The sequence below is a fragment of the Tamandua tetradactyla genome, chromosome 8 (assembly GCF_023851605.1).
Source record: "Tamandua tetradactyla isolate mTamTet1 chromosome 8, mTamTet1.pri, whole genome shotgun sequence".
Classification (NCBI taxonomy): domain Eukaryota; kingdom Metazoa; phylum Chordata; class Mammalia; order Pilosa; family Myrmecophagidae; genus Tamandua; species Tamandua tetradactyla.
In genome coordinates, this window is record NC_135334.1 from 67,418,290 (window position 1) to 67,431,581 (window position 13,292).

Consider the following 13,292-nt stretch of genomic DNA (forward strand, 5'->3'; position numbering starts at 1 on the left):
GCAGCTAGAAGGAAGAACCTCAAATTGTGGAACTGTAACCCATACCAACTCTGAAATCTTTTATGTAACTACTTGTTACAGTATACTTTGGAATTTATTGCTTTTTTTAACATATATATTTCATAATAAAAAACGTTTAAGAAAATAAAAATAAATTACAGACATCAGTATATTTCACCCTTAAACATTTGGGCACTTATATTTAAACCCTTAACCTGTAAACACTTTAGCATGTAGTTCACTATAGTTTTTTGATTGAATAAATGAAAGTGAAGCCAGCATTCTGATTGAGTCACATTTGACTTCTATACTAAGAACATGTGTTTGATTTACAAATCAATAGACATGTAAGAATTCTTTCAACATCTGGTGTTAGGAAAGGGGAGGAAAGAAGAAACCTGTCTGCTAAATATTTAGCTGTCCAGTACAAAATATCTCTGACCTGAGTAAAAGTTGAAATATGCCCTAATACCTCTACCTAAGAATGTGGAAATTTCTTAAGCAGGTCATCAGCTACTTTGTCATTCTGGGTCTTTCTTCATTTCATTTGAGTTGAGGAATTACATGTTACTGAAAAATGCATTGGAATGAGACCCTTGGTGGCATTTGCATTTCAGAGGACCCATTCTTTTTAGTCCTATTCAAGACCACTTTTCTTTTAGGTTGGTATTGGTTTCTTTAAAGTGCCACACAATACTAATAAGGCTTAACATACATATGTTACTACTTTTATTCCATTAAAAATTTCAGATATCTCTTTTACAAACTTTTTTACACTGTTAACGTTCAAAATTCACTGAAGATTCCGTCATCCTAGCAAATCAACTATTTTTGTTTCCTTTTTACCCCTTACTTATAAACACACATTTACATAGTTGTGATCATAAATGTAGACCTAAATTTGTGTTGTTTGTTCTTTTTTCTTGATCTGTAAACATTTCCCCATGCTACTCCTTAGTCTTCATTATAATAATTTAAGATGATGTTCTATAATTCACCTAAAACCATTGTATTAACCTTGGTTCTACCAGATAAACATACAAATAGGAGATTTTTGTATGTATTATAATATATGTGCTATACTATAGACACATACATTATATTTATGTGTAATATTTGTATTAAGGGATTTATTTCAAAGATTTGGCTTAGGCCATTGTAAAGGCTATGAAGTCTAAAATTTATACAGCAGGCTGGTAGGAGCTGGAGCTACAATCCATAGACGGAATTTCTTCTCAGTAAAAACTCAGGTTTGCTCTATGGCCTTTCAATGGACTGGTTGAGGCCCACCCATGGAGAATAATTTCTTTTACTTAAGTCAACTAATTGTAGATATTAATAACATCTACAAAATATCTTTGCAGTAATGCCTAGATTAGTGTTTACTTGAATAAATGGGTACTATTGCCTAACCAAGTTGACATAAAAATCTATCACAACCATAGGTTTTCTTTTCCTATTTTATATTACTCTGTAATTTTATTTCTAACACTGCATATAGCTTTCTCTTTTCAAAGGTTATTTCTTTGGAATAAATTTCCAAATTGGGTCTACTGGGTCAAGAGGTATGAAGACCTAATTGGCTTTTGACAGAATTTAATATTTTCAAACTGAAACACCATGACAGCTTTCTTTTTCTTTCCTTTATTTTTGCATGGACAAGCATGGGGAGTCAAACCAGGGTCTTCAGCATGGCAGGCAAGAATTCTACCACTGAGCCACCGTTGCATCACCCCAGCTTTTTTTTTAAGCTGGTTTCTTCAGGGGTTGTTTTATTAACTTTCCACAAATTTGGCCTTATATTTTCTAGCTTCGAAAATATGATGCTTTTTTATCAGGGCTATCTTCAAATTTTGCCCCTCATTCTCAATGTATCATATTCTCCCCTGTCCTTCCTTCACTTCTACCTTCCAATCCTCTCCTCCCAGACAAAATAGAACCTTCATATTCTTACTAACAAATCTAAGAATCTGTTTGAATTTGTATGTGTTCTTGCCTTTGCTCTTTCTTTTACAGGAAGGAAATGATTATCTTTCTAGGAAAGACCTGTGGCTCCACGTGTTTTTAGATTCCTTCTCATGTTTTTGCGCCTGAAATTTCACTTCTCAGCATCTTTAAATTTTGCTTTCAATGGAATTCTCATAAGCAGCATTGAAACTTTAAAAACAACTTTCCCCTTCTCCACCAAACAAAACTTTTGAGCTTCCATGCCACCTCTAGCTAAAGCCATCTCTGCTCTCCTGCAAAGCCATTCTTTAACTGTTTATGACTTCTACTTCAGTTCCTTACCTCCTGTTTACTCTGCAGCTTATTCCACTCTACTTCTCCTCACCCCCCCCATCATAACTGTTGTTCCTAAGGCCAACAGTGACCCCCGTGGTGCCAAATCTGCTTAAATAAACCTAAGCCAAAAATAGCCGCTGTACATTATTTACATAAGAAACAATAATCCTTTAATATCAAAATATCCAGTGTAGTTCAAATTTCATACTTTTTTTAGCAGTTTGAAACAGAATCCAGATGAAGTGTATAAAGAGAGATTGATTGATAGGTCTTTTATGTCTCCATTAATTTTTTAGTTCAATCTTGGTCTCTCGTCTCCTCTTTCAGTTTATTTGTTGAAGAAACTGTATTGTTTTTCCTGTCAAATTTCCAACAGTCTGGATTTTGCATCCCCCTGATATAGTTTAACAAGTTCCTTGGTCTTCTGTATTTCCTGCAAATAGGTAGTTGCATCAGAATCAGGTTGTTTATTTATGACTACTTCATAAGTTTTGATGTGTTCTTTCATCAAAAGGCTCGTAATTCCTGGCTATCCCTCTTTTTGTAACGTTAGCAGCCATTGAATTCCTTTTTCACTCTCATCTTAATGAATTTCTCAGCATTTGTCTCTCTTTATTACTCCCTTGTTTATTAAAATAGTGTTTTTTTTGCTTTCTGTGATATTACTTTCGTGGTTTACTTTTTACCCTGGCCTCTCCTCAGTTTATTTTGTTGCCTTTTTCTACCTTGATATAAAATGTTGAAGTTCTCAAGGGAGAGATTCTCTTCTTGTCTTACACCATACTCTATTCCTACTTGATCACATTCATTTTCCTACCTTTGAATAGCATATATATACTGGTGACTCCCATATCTGTATTTCTAGTCTAAAACTCTCTCCCATGTGTCTGTTTTCCCACTGGATTTTCCACTTGAAGGTCTTACAACATCTTCTACCTAGAATGCTTTAAAACTGTATTCTTCATCATACTATACCATGTGATCATCTCCCAGTTATCCCTATCTTAATAAGTGGAATTTCCATTTCCCTACTTGCTCAAACCAAAAATAAAGAGTCATTGTGGATATCTGCATCTCTCTTACCCTCTATGTCTACGCACCAGCAATCTTGTCAATTTTAATTCTTGTATATTTCTGGAATCCATGTACCTCTCTCCATCTGTTACCTCTCTAATCCAAGCTACCACCCTCTCTCCCTTGAACTACTGCAGTAACGTTTTAACTGAGCTTTTTGCTTAAAACCATTAAAGGCCTTTTGTCTCATTTAAAATCTTGTACATGATTTATAAGTTCTGAATGGCCCGGTCTTCTTCCTATTTCTCTAACTTTATTTTTGCCACTTTCCACCTCAGTTGGCAAAATTGTGCTTCAAGGTTATTGGCTTTTTTTTTTTTTCCCTGATTTCCAAAGTGTGAGATGGTCTTTCTTGTCTTAGGGCCTTTGTAACTGTTGTTTCCCCTGGAATGCTCTTCCCTAAACTGTTCTTCACCAGTCTGGCCCCGCGGTCTCTCCTTTTCTCCCTCCCTTCTTTTCTTCCTTTACTCAGCAAATATGAAATGTCTTCTGTGAGACAAGATCTCCCTAGTCTAAAGAAGAGCCACTCTAATGGCAATTATAATGATGCACAATTCTCTATTTATTTGACAGTTTGTTATGTGTCTAAAGTTTTAAGTTCCTTGGAGCTAGGGGGCATGCCTATTAGATTTGCCATTGTGTCCCACCACCTAGCACAATGCCTGGAACATAGAGTTACAAATATTTGCTGAGTGACTGAGTAAATGAGCTCATATTATCAATTCAATTGATTATCAAGCCTCTATCTCTTCTACTCAGGTTTAGATCATGGTCACGTCAAACAGATGGTTGCTCATCCATACAGTGAAATACTACTTAGTAATAAAAAAGAAGAAAGAACTGAAACATCCAACAACATTTCCCTAGGCTTTAAATAACCTTTTTTTTTTTTTGCATAGGGAGGTACCACGAATTGAATCCAGGTCTCCGGCATGGCAGGCAAGAACTCTGCCTGCTGAGCACTGTGGCCCTCCCTCAGTAACCTTTTAACTAGTATCCTGGCTGTCAGCCTTCATGCACTCTTATTCATCCATTATTCTGCTTGGAGTAATTTTTCTGATCCTGTTACCATTCTTTCCAGAAGCCATTAGTGTGCCCCCATTGCTTATAGGATAGTATGTAAGTTAGTTTGTCGTAGGGCACTTTCTGGTTTGACTCTACTTGCCTTTTTGACTTCATCTTTCATGACCCTAATATATTGCATTCAATTTCATATCTCATTCTGTTCCCTCAGCCTAGAATTCTTTTCCTTTATACTGTTAAAACTTAAAACTCTTCATTCCTGAAGATCCAACTTGGATATCATTTCTTTCAAGTAGGCTTCCCCAGTCCCCATCTAGCCATTTATGATTTATGTTCCTTGAGGATAGTAATTTGTTTTGTCCCTTGCTGTATCCTCAGGACAGTTCCTGGAATGTAGTAGGCTTAGTAAATATTTATTGAATGGTTGAATATATTAATGTACTTATCCACTCAACAAGTTTTTATTTTTTAAAAGCTTCCTTGAATTTCCATAGCACTCCCCCATCCTTTGCATTATAATGAGACATGTAGAATTTTATTTATCCATAGAAAATGATCATTTATAAAAGTATGATCACCTTTAGGGTCTGTCCTGTCACTCCATTTGTCAGTAAATGCCTTTCTAATGGGTATGATTAACATCTGATAATATGCTACAATTAAATTCTAAAATTAAAATATAAATTTCTGCCAAATATGCAGAGTTTTATGTTTTCTAAATGACATAATAGTGAAGAATGGCTTGAACCACACTCCAAGAAACCATTGGCAAATGAGGGCTAGGTAAACTTAGGCCAGTTAGAGATTGAAGGGAAGATTAAGGTGAGTAATGAAATAATAGGAGATTCAGAGGACAATGATTTAAATAACAGAATTAACAGACCCATCGGAAAAATTCATGAAGCTCTTAAATATTTCTACAAAATTGATTTCTGATTAGTGTGTTGTGAAAGCCAAGTGTCAAGTGACAGATATTTTTGTTTTCAGTTACCTTAGTGGCAGCTATAACCTAAATTTAAGAATTATAAACAATTTTTTTATTTTTATCTTTTTAAATAAAGACCCAACCCATATCTATTTCTAAATATATGTGTGTATATATATAATTAACTATGAAATTTTGGTTCCTTGTCAGTTAACTTTTTTTTTGGCTTTTATAAAGAGGATTTATTAAGTTATAAGTTTACAGTTCTAAGGCCATAAAATGTCCAAACTGAGGCTTCCAGTTAAAGATACCTTGACTCAAGGAAGGCCAATGTCTGTCACATGGGATGGCACATGGAAAGACTGGCATCTGCATCCTCTCCCAGCTTCTGGTTTCAAATGACTGTCTCAGCCCCTGTGGGTCCTTCTGACTTCTGGCTTGCTAGGATCTCATGGGAAGGCACATGGCTCTGCACTCCAAATGTCTGTGTCTAGGCGTCTGATCTCTTGGCACTGCAGTCAAATCTAAATGTCTGCATATATATCCCTTCTGGTTCCTGTGTAGCTTCTGTCCACTCTCTCGGCTTCTGGAATCTACTGGGTGTTAGGCATGGAGTTGTTAAGAAATTCACACAGACAGCAAGATAAAGCTTAACAAATTTATTGGAGAGAGAGAAAGCAGGCAGGCCAGAGCCAGAAAAAGGGGAAAAAAAATGGCTCCCTCTCTTTGTTCTGGGAGCTGTGTCTTAAAAGGAAAGTGACTCCAGGAGGGGAGGGTGCACATTAGGTGGTGTGTTGTCCTTTGATTGGGTGGGGGCTTGTTGACTTTGGGTATGATGGATTACTGAGGTGTTGACTCATTATTCTCCTTTCATGTGCAGCTGCATGTATTGGGTAGGATGAGGCTCTGGTACAGGAGGGTGTTATCAGCAGAGACAGATTATGACCATATTTCTAGTTATCTGGGATGTCCTCATTCATCTGGAGGATACAATACCAGTTAGTATGGCAGTTAGTTCATATCTGGATCCTTGGAGCTGCCGAGGACGCTGAGGTCCGGAGGGCTGAAGGAGGCTCTATGACAAGAGTTCCTTTTGCTCTTAGAGTTATTTTTCTGAGACCTAAAACTGGGGCTTCTGCATTTCCAAATGTCTGCGTCTATGTCTTTTCTTTTCTTCTATTTTTAAAATATTCTTATTGAGAAATATCCACACATCTACAGTTCAACCATATTATATAATCAATGGCTCATATCATTATATAGTTGTGTATTCTTCACCATGATCATTTTTAGAGCATTTGCATCACTCCAGAAAAAGAAATAAAAAGAAAACAGAAAAAACCCATACATCCCATGCCCCTCATCTTTCCCTGTCATTGACTACTAATATTGCAATCTATCCTGTTTTTTTTTTACCCTTTATCCCACCATTATTGTTTTTTTTTTCCTTAATTTTTTTACTCACCTGTCTATGCCCTGGATAAAAGGAACATCAGACACAATCACCTGGTGACATTATAATGGCATTTTGAATACCAATTATCCTCACATAAGAAGAATCTCCTTTATATGTGCCCATTTCTTCATTAGATTGAGTCCTCTGAGGTTTGGGACCATACTTATTTTATTCCTTTTCTACCTGGCTCAGAGTATGGCACATAGGAGATGTCTAATAATTATTACATGGGGATAATAATGGAAAGCATTTGGAAAAGCTCCTTGAAAAGGTGTTTTGGTCCAGAGCTTGATTGGTAGGTGAGTGAGTAGGGTTTGACTTTGTTAGATCAAAAGGGAGAAAAGCTCTCTTATTTTTCCTTTTGCCAGCTTCTATTTAGAGTGTACAGAGTCTGTTTGTTGCTCCAATAGCTCTTGTTCTCATTGTAATTCTTCCTGAAGATTGAGATGGAAATGAGGAAAGCCTTAGGCTGCTGCCTGGGCATCCACATTCGTGAGAAATGCGGAAGGACCAAATGCCATGCCTGACCTAGACAGATCCAGGTCAGCCAACCATTGTTTTCTTGTTTCTCCCTTTGTTCTCTATGCCTCCAGCCTCCCTATTTCCTGTAGGTTTGTGCGGCATCTGTTGTTCTGGAGGCCTTTATACTAATTAATAGAATGCTAATGTGCTCCTTAATGATGTCACAGAAGCACTTGGTCCCAGCTGGTAGATAAGAACTGCAAAGTGGCAGCCGTTGAAGTACTTTTCACTGACGACAGTTGGGATTTAGGACTAGACACCTGAATATCTTTTTGCATTGTTTTTGAAATCATGGAAACAGAAGCTGAAAGTGGCATAGGGAATCTAACCCTTCATTTTATGAGGCAAGAGAGGGAAAAAAAAAACCTCAGAAAGATAGAGCTCATGTCAAATTAATATGTCGATACCTCTCATTTTTTAACCAAGCTTAATTTTATGTAAATACAATGCTCCCCGCTATATTGTATATTAGTCAAAAACTTCTATCCACTGATCTAATTTTAAAGTGGCCCTGCCACTTTTTGATTATGGGTTATTTAACCTCTGTAACTTTGGTTTCTTTATCCTTAAAATGGTACTAAAAACCTAATAACAAATAGGCTTTGGAGATTTGTTAATAATATAACATAAGGTAGTGATTGTAAGGCACCTAACAGATTCTGGCACATTGCAAGTGCTCAATAAATGTTTGTTATTATTGTTATTGTTATTATGGGGTAGGGAAACTATAATAATCCTAAATGATTGGTGCTTTCCCTTAATTGACTTTAATTTACAATCCTGTCCTTATAACTTTTGTTCCTCATTCTCTTTTAGTTCAAATATGAGCCTCGTGAAAGAAGGACTTTGTCTGCTTGCCTTCCTGTATTCTCAGCACCTAGAACAGTTTTTAGCACATTGTAGATGCTTAGTAAGTATTTGGTTAGTTAATAGTTTCTCTTGGGGAAATTTTCTCTGAACAACAGCTAAATTTAGATACTTGACTTCACTCCTTTATTCTTTTCAGTTTTTAAATATAAATTTGCACTTGTTTTCATAGCTTTTGTCTTGTGTCTTTGGTCTTCTTCAGATATCTTTGTTTTGCTCTACCTTGTAAGTCTTCAAGAGTGGGGTGAGCTCTGCTATGGGAATCCCTATAGCTTCTAGTACAGTATTTTTGGTACATAGTTAATTACTGGTAATTGACCATAAAGTCACTTCTATTCAACATTAATTTACTGAGCAAAAACCAATATATACGGTGGCATCATACCCAACTCCACGAAGTTGTAAATTTGTGGGTGCAGGGTGGTAAGAGATGCCCTATTGCCTTTGTGAATGCTGTTTTTTGCATTTGCAATGCCCCTCTCTTTCTTCCCTGTCCCTTTGTTACTGGACAAAGGTGATGGATTATTGCCCCATATGCTCAATGACCAAATCCTGAGACCCCGGGGTTTCAAAAAGAGAAAGAATTTATTGCTAGGCGTGAAGCAGAAGATCAGATGGCCTTTTGGCCCAAAAATCTGCCTCCCTGAACTGCAGTAATTCTGATAGTTTTATAGTATTAAAAGATGGGCAGGTTTTAGGATAATGAGCACAATGGCCCCATATGATGTAATTAGAGGTGATCTAATTATTGAGCATGTGCAGATTGTTTACATACTTAGTCACAGAATGTATGTAAGAAATTGGCAGCCTTAATATGATGATGGGTGTGATTTTTAGTATTATAATGAGGTATAGGTGATTTATGGGTTAAAGTCTAAGCTACTGCACATATAAGTAGGCCCATTTTGGTTAGTTTCAGTTATCAGAATAACTGGACTTAGGATGGGTTAGTTCTAGGCTGACTGAAGCCCTTGGGCTGACTGAAGGCTTTCATTAATAAACATTAGGGAATGTCTTCAGTGATCACAAGTAAGGGTCAGTTAAGGTTTTTACAATCACAAGGGCACAAAATAAAGGCTGTATAATCATTATCAGAGATCAAGGCAGTTGGATTACAGTTCAGAGATTTCAGATATTTCCCTCTGTCTTCTTCAATATACCAGAAAGGAAAAAGGAATCTCTATATAATGATTCAGCAACCAATAATCATCCCTAGAATCCTGATTTCTTGGTTATACCCTCTCTGTCAAATGGCATATTGCTCATTCTTCAGGGCTCAGTTTTCTCTGCCAAGTCTTTTTTTTTTTTTCCTTTCCTCTGTGACTGACTCTTTCCTATATAAGCCTCTTCATGGAATAAGTGGGTACTTTTGCACATGGGGTGATTGGGCAGATGCACATTTCAGGCTGAGGAAAGAGTTAGTGTAAAGACAAGAAAAGAAAGAGTTAGGTATTATGGGAATATTGTAGTGAATACTGTGTATTATTATTAGTGTAGGTCAGTGTATTTGTTTTTATTGATAATGGTAAGCAACAGAATCAATTCTGGCAAGTTCAAGCAAAAGGGGAATTTATTAAAAGTACCAGAGAGATTAAAGAATTTTGGGGAGAGTTGAAGAAATGGACTGTGGTGGTTTGAAACTGTTGTCTACCCCAGAAAAGCTATGTTCTTTAATGCTGTTTCAATATTGCTGGGTGGGATCTTTTTGATTAAGTAGCTTCCTTGGAGATGTGACCCACTCAATTGTGGGTGGTAATTTTTTTTTTTTTTTGGATGGTAACTTTTTATTAGGTGGTCTCCATGTATTAAGGTGGGGTTGCTTATTGGAGACCTTTAAGAGGGGAGCATTTTGGAAAAAGCCTCGAATTCCACATAGCCAGAGAAGTTTGGAGATGAAGAAGGAAAACACCCTCAGGGAAGCCTTATGAAATAAGCCACAGACGTTGCCATGTGCCTTCCCAGCTAATAGGGTTATTCCAGATGGCATCAGCCTTTCTTGAGTGAAGAAAACCTCTTGTTGGTGCCTTAGTTTGGACATTTTCACGGTCTTAGAACTAGTAAACTTGCAACTTAATAAATTCTCTTTTTAAAAGCCATTGCATTTCTGGTATATTGCATTCTGGCAGCTTTAGCAAACTAAAACATGAAACCTAGGCTGAGTTTCCAGGAACAAACTCCCCGTGCTATACTACAGAACTGAGCTCCCAAGGATGCTGCAGCCCTTGCCATAATCTAGAAGCTGTTGCTACAATTACAAGATCTAAAATTATGGTGCCTTTGCAGCAGTTTCTTCCCAAAAGTGGATGTTCTGTGTCCAGCCTCACTTTTCCCTTAATTTGGTTCCAAATTAGAATATAGTGTGAGCGAATTTGAGTGGCAGAAACTACATCACATTTAGAAGGGAGTTGGGTCTGGGAAATACAGTTTTTTGCCCTCCAATTTATAGCAATACCCAAAGCTAAGCAAAGAGGGTGTTGAGTGAGTCAGTATACAAATTCTGCCATATCCAGGTGGCTTGTATCCTCTTCTAGTACCAAGTTCCATATCATTTGGAATTTTCTCAGCTGTAAATAGAAATTTTGACTCAAATTTGGCTTAAATTATGTGGAAATTTTTATCAAGCTTATTTTAGTTTATCCCCAAAGTGGCTTCCCTCTTGGGTAATAAATTAGTTGACAAGGGACAATTGGGGAAATGTGGTTCTTTGTTTAACAATAGACAAGAGATACACAGAGACAGACTTACTGACTGAGACTAACTTCATCCCCAGAAATGGATAGAAAGTCTTCCTTTTGTCAAGTTGTACCAATTTTGGTCATTTTCTCATCACTTTTGCTTTTATTTTCCTCCTTTTTAATTCAATCTACTACTTAAAAAAAGGATATAAAAAAAAAAGGATTGCCAGAGATATGCTAGGTACTAAATGCTAAATAGTTAAGCGAGGATTCCACAACTGATCACTATAATGGAGAATAGGATTACCGTTTTTGTTTGGATGTCTAATCAGGGCCTAGCCTTGGAGCTAGGGATGAGGTCAGCTTTCTTTCATTTCATTTCAAAATGTGGTAACTTGGAAACTTGTTAAAAATGCACATTCTCGGGCCATGTCCCAAACCTACTGAAACAAAAAATCTGGAGTCCAGAAATCTGTGTTTTAACAGATTCTCCAGGTGATTCTGACTGCATATTAAAATTTGAGATCCACTACCTGAGTAACAAAGGCTGATTATGAATGAATACGTGATGAAGAACAGAGCTCTTGTAGGAGGAGGAAAGGCAAGTTGATGCTGAGTAAGGAGCTGTGCAGGTTTGAAGCTATTATGTACCTCAGAAAAGCCATGTCCTTTTTCCTGATCCAGTCTTGTAGGGGCAGCCTTTCTTTTAATCCTGATTCAATATTGTGGGTTGGAAACTGATTGGATTGTTTCCATGGAGGTGTGACACACTTAGTTGCGTGTGGGGCCTTTTGATTGGCTTGTTTCCATGGAGATGTGACACACCCAATTGTGGCATTTTGGTTAGATGGAGATGTGACTCCATCCATTCAGCGTGCATCTTGATTAGTTAACAAGAGTCCTTTAAAAGGGAAAACATTTTGGAGAAACTTCAGATACAGATCCTTGGAAAACAGGGGCTTCAGAGCTGACAGAGACACAGTCATCTGGAGATGCTTGGATTGCTGACAGAGAGAGCAGACATCACATTGCTGTGTGCCTTCCCATGAGATTCTAAGCAAGCCATATCCCAGAGCTGTGTTCCCAGAGATGCTAAGGGAAGGCTCACAGATGCTTAGAGAGGAAATCAGTGGCATCAGAAGCTGGAAGCAATAGAACAAGGGCTAGCAGATGCCAGCCATATGCCTTCCCATGTGACAGACATTGGCCATTCTTGAGTCAAGGTATTTTTATCTGGGTGCCTTAGTTTGGACATTTTTGTGGCCTTAGAACTGTAAAAGTGTAAGTTAATAAATTCCCTTTTTAAGAGCTGTTCTATTTCTAGTATATTGCTTTCTGGCCGCCTTTAGCAAATCAATACAGAAACCAACAGCATCTGTTTCAAAGCTATAAATATAGGTTAAGGATCAGGTCATGGGGAATCTTGAGTGTCTACCGATGGTTGCTGTGAGGTATACACTTGGGTGAAATACATGTGAAAGATTTGTACAATGAAGGAGATAGATTATAATAGGAATGAAGTAGAAAGTACATTGAACTGAGAGGATTGGATTCTCATTTTGGTTTCTCCTTCCCTGAATTTCAGACTCTTCATCTGTAAAATAGGCAGTATAAGTACTGGGTATTTTGAAAGAATTAGATGAACAGGTGTTTGTGGAAATGCTTAGTACATCATTTGGCATATTAATAAATAACGTATTTATTGAATCTGCATGATAATCCTTGGTTAAAGTAGTTTGCACTTTATTCTGAAGATGTGGGGAGGCTTGTTGCCTCAGAAATATCTGTTCTCTGAAGACAATTTCCTGGTTCTCAGTGATTGTTTCAAGTCTCAGGTCCTTGATCATATTTCAGATCAGCTGTCTTAACTACATGAAGAAGGGTTTCTACCTCTGCAGTCCTATTCCAGAGCATTACATGAATTATTTACTTCAGCTGTCACAGGGTTACAGCGGTTTCTTTTTGCTCTTCTAACTAATAGGTATTCAGGATGATGTGACCATACATATTTTATGTTCTCCCTTGGCAATGTAACTCGTTCCTTTTAGTTTTCTTCTGTGAGCTCATTTTAATTTGTAACACTATGCCTCTTCCCCCTAATTTTTGTTTTTTACACATTTAAAAAATATAGATTACTTATAAATGCATATTAATTTAGAGTGGGAAAGATGTTTAGAATTGGTTGGACTCACTACCTTACTTTTATATAAAGGAAACTAAGACAGACAGGGAAAGTAATTTGTGTAAGTCTTATGTATCTCTTTTTCCCCTCTTCCTATTTCTTGGCATGGAAGATGTAAATTTAGGGTTAAATTTTACTTTTTTCTATAATATTATTCAATTAATATTAATTAATTCACTTGTAAATTGTTTATTTGTGATGTGATGAGATTTAGTTAGTCATAAACCTGGTCTGCTGTAAGTAAGGCAGAGCTGATGACTCAATCTCAGAAGAGACATTAACTAA

The 13,292-nt window shown here is 36.9% G+C and overlaps 1 protein-coding gene across 8 annotated transcripts in view; it reads left to right on the top strand.

The window, feature by feature from the left end:
• PAK1 (p21 (RAC1) activated kinase 1) overlaps positions 1 to 13,292 on the top strand; it is a 287,689-nt gene that overhangs the window by 97,895 nt on the left and 176,502 nt on the right. The window contains exons 1-2 of one of the 8 annotated variants that reach the window (XM_077113484.1): positions 7,437 to 7,627; positions 8,100 to 8,193. The exons of the other annotated variants lie outside the window; for them this stretch is intronic. The gene's annotated coding sequence lies outside the window, so the exon portion shown is untranslated. Of the gene's footprint in view, positions 1 to 7,436; positions 7,628 to 8,099; positions 8,194 to 13,292 lie in introns of those variants that run through there. 8 annotated transcript variants of the gene reach the window in all.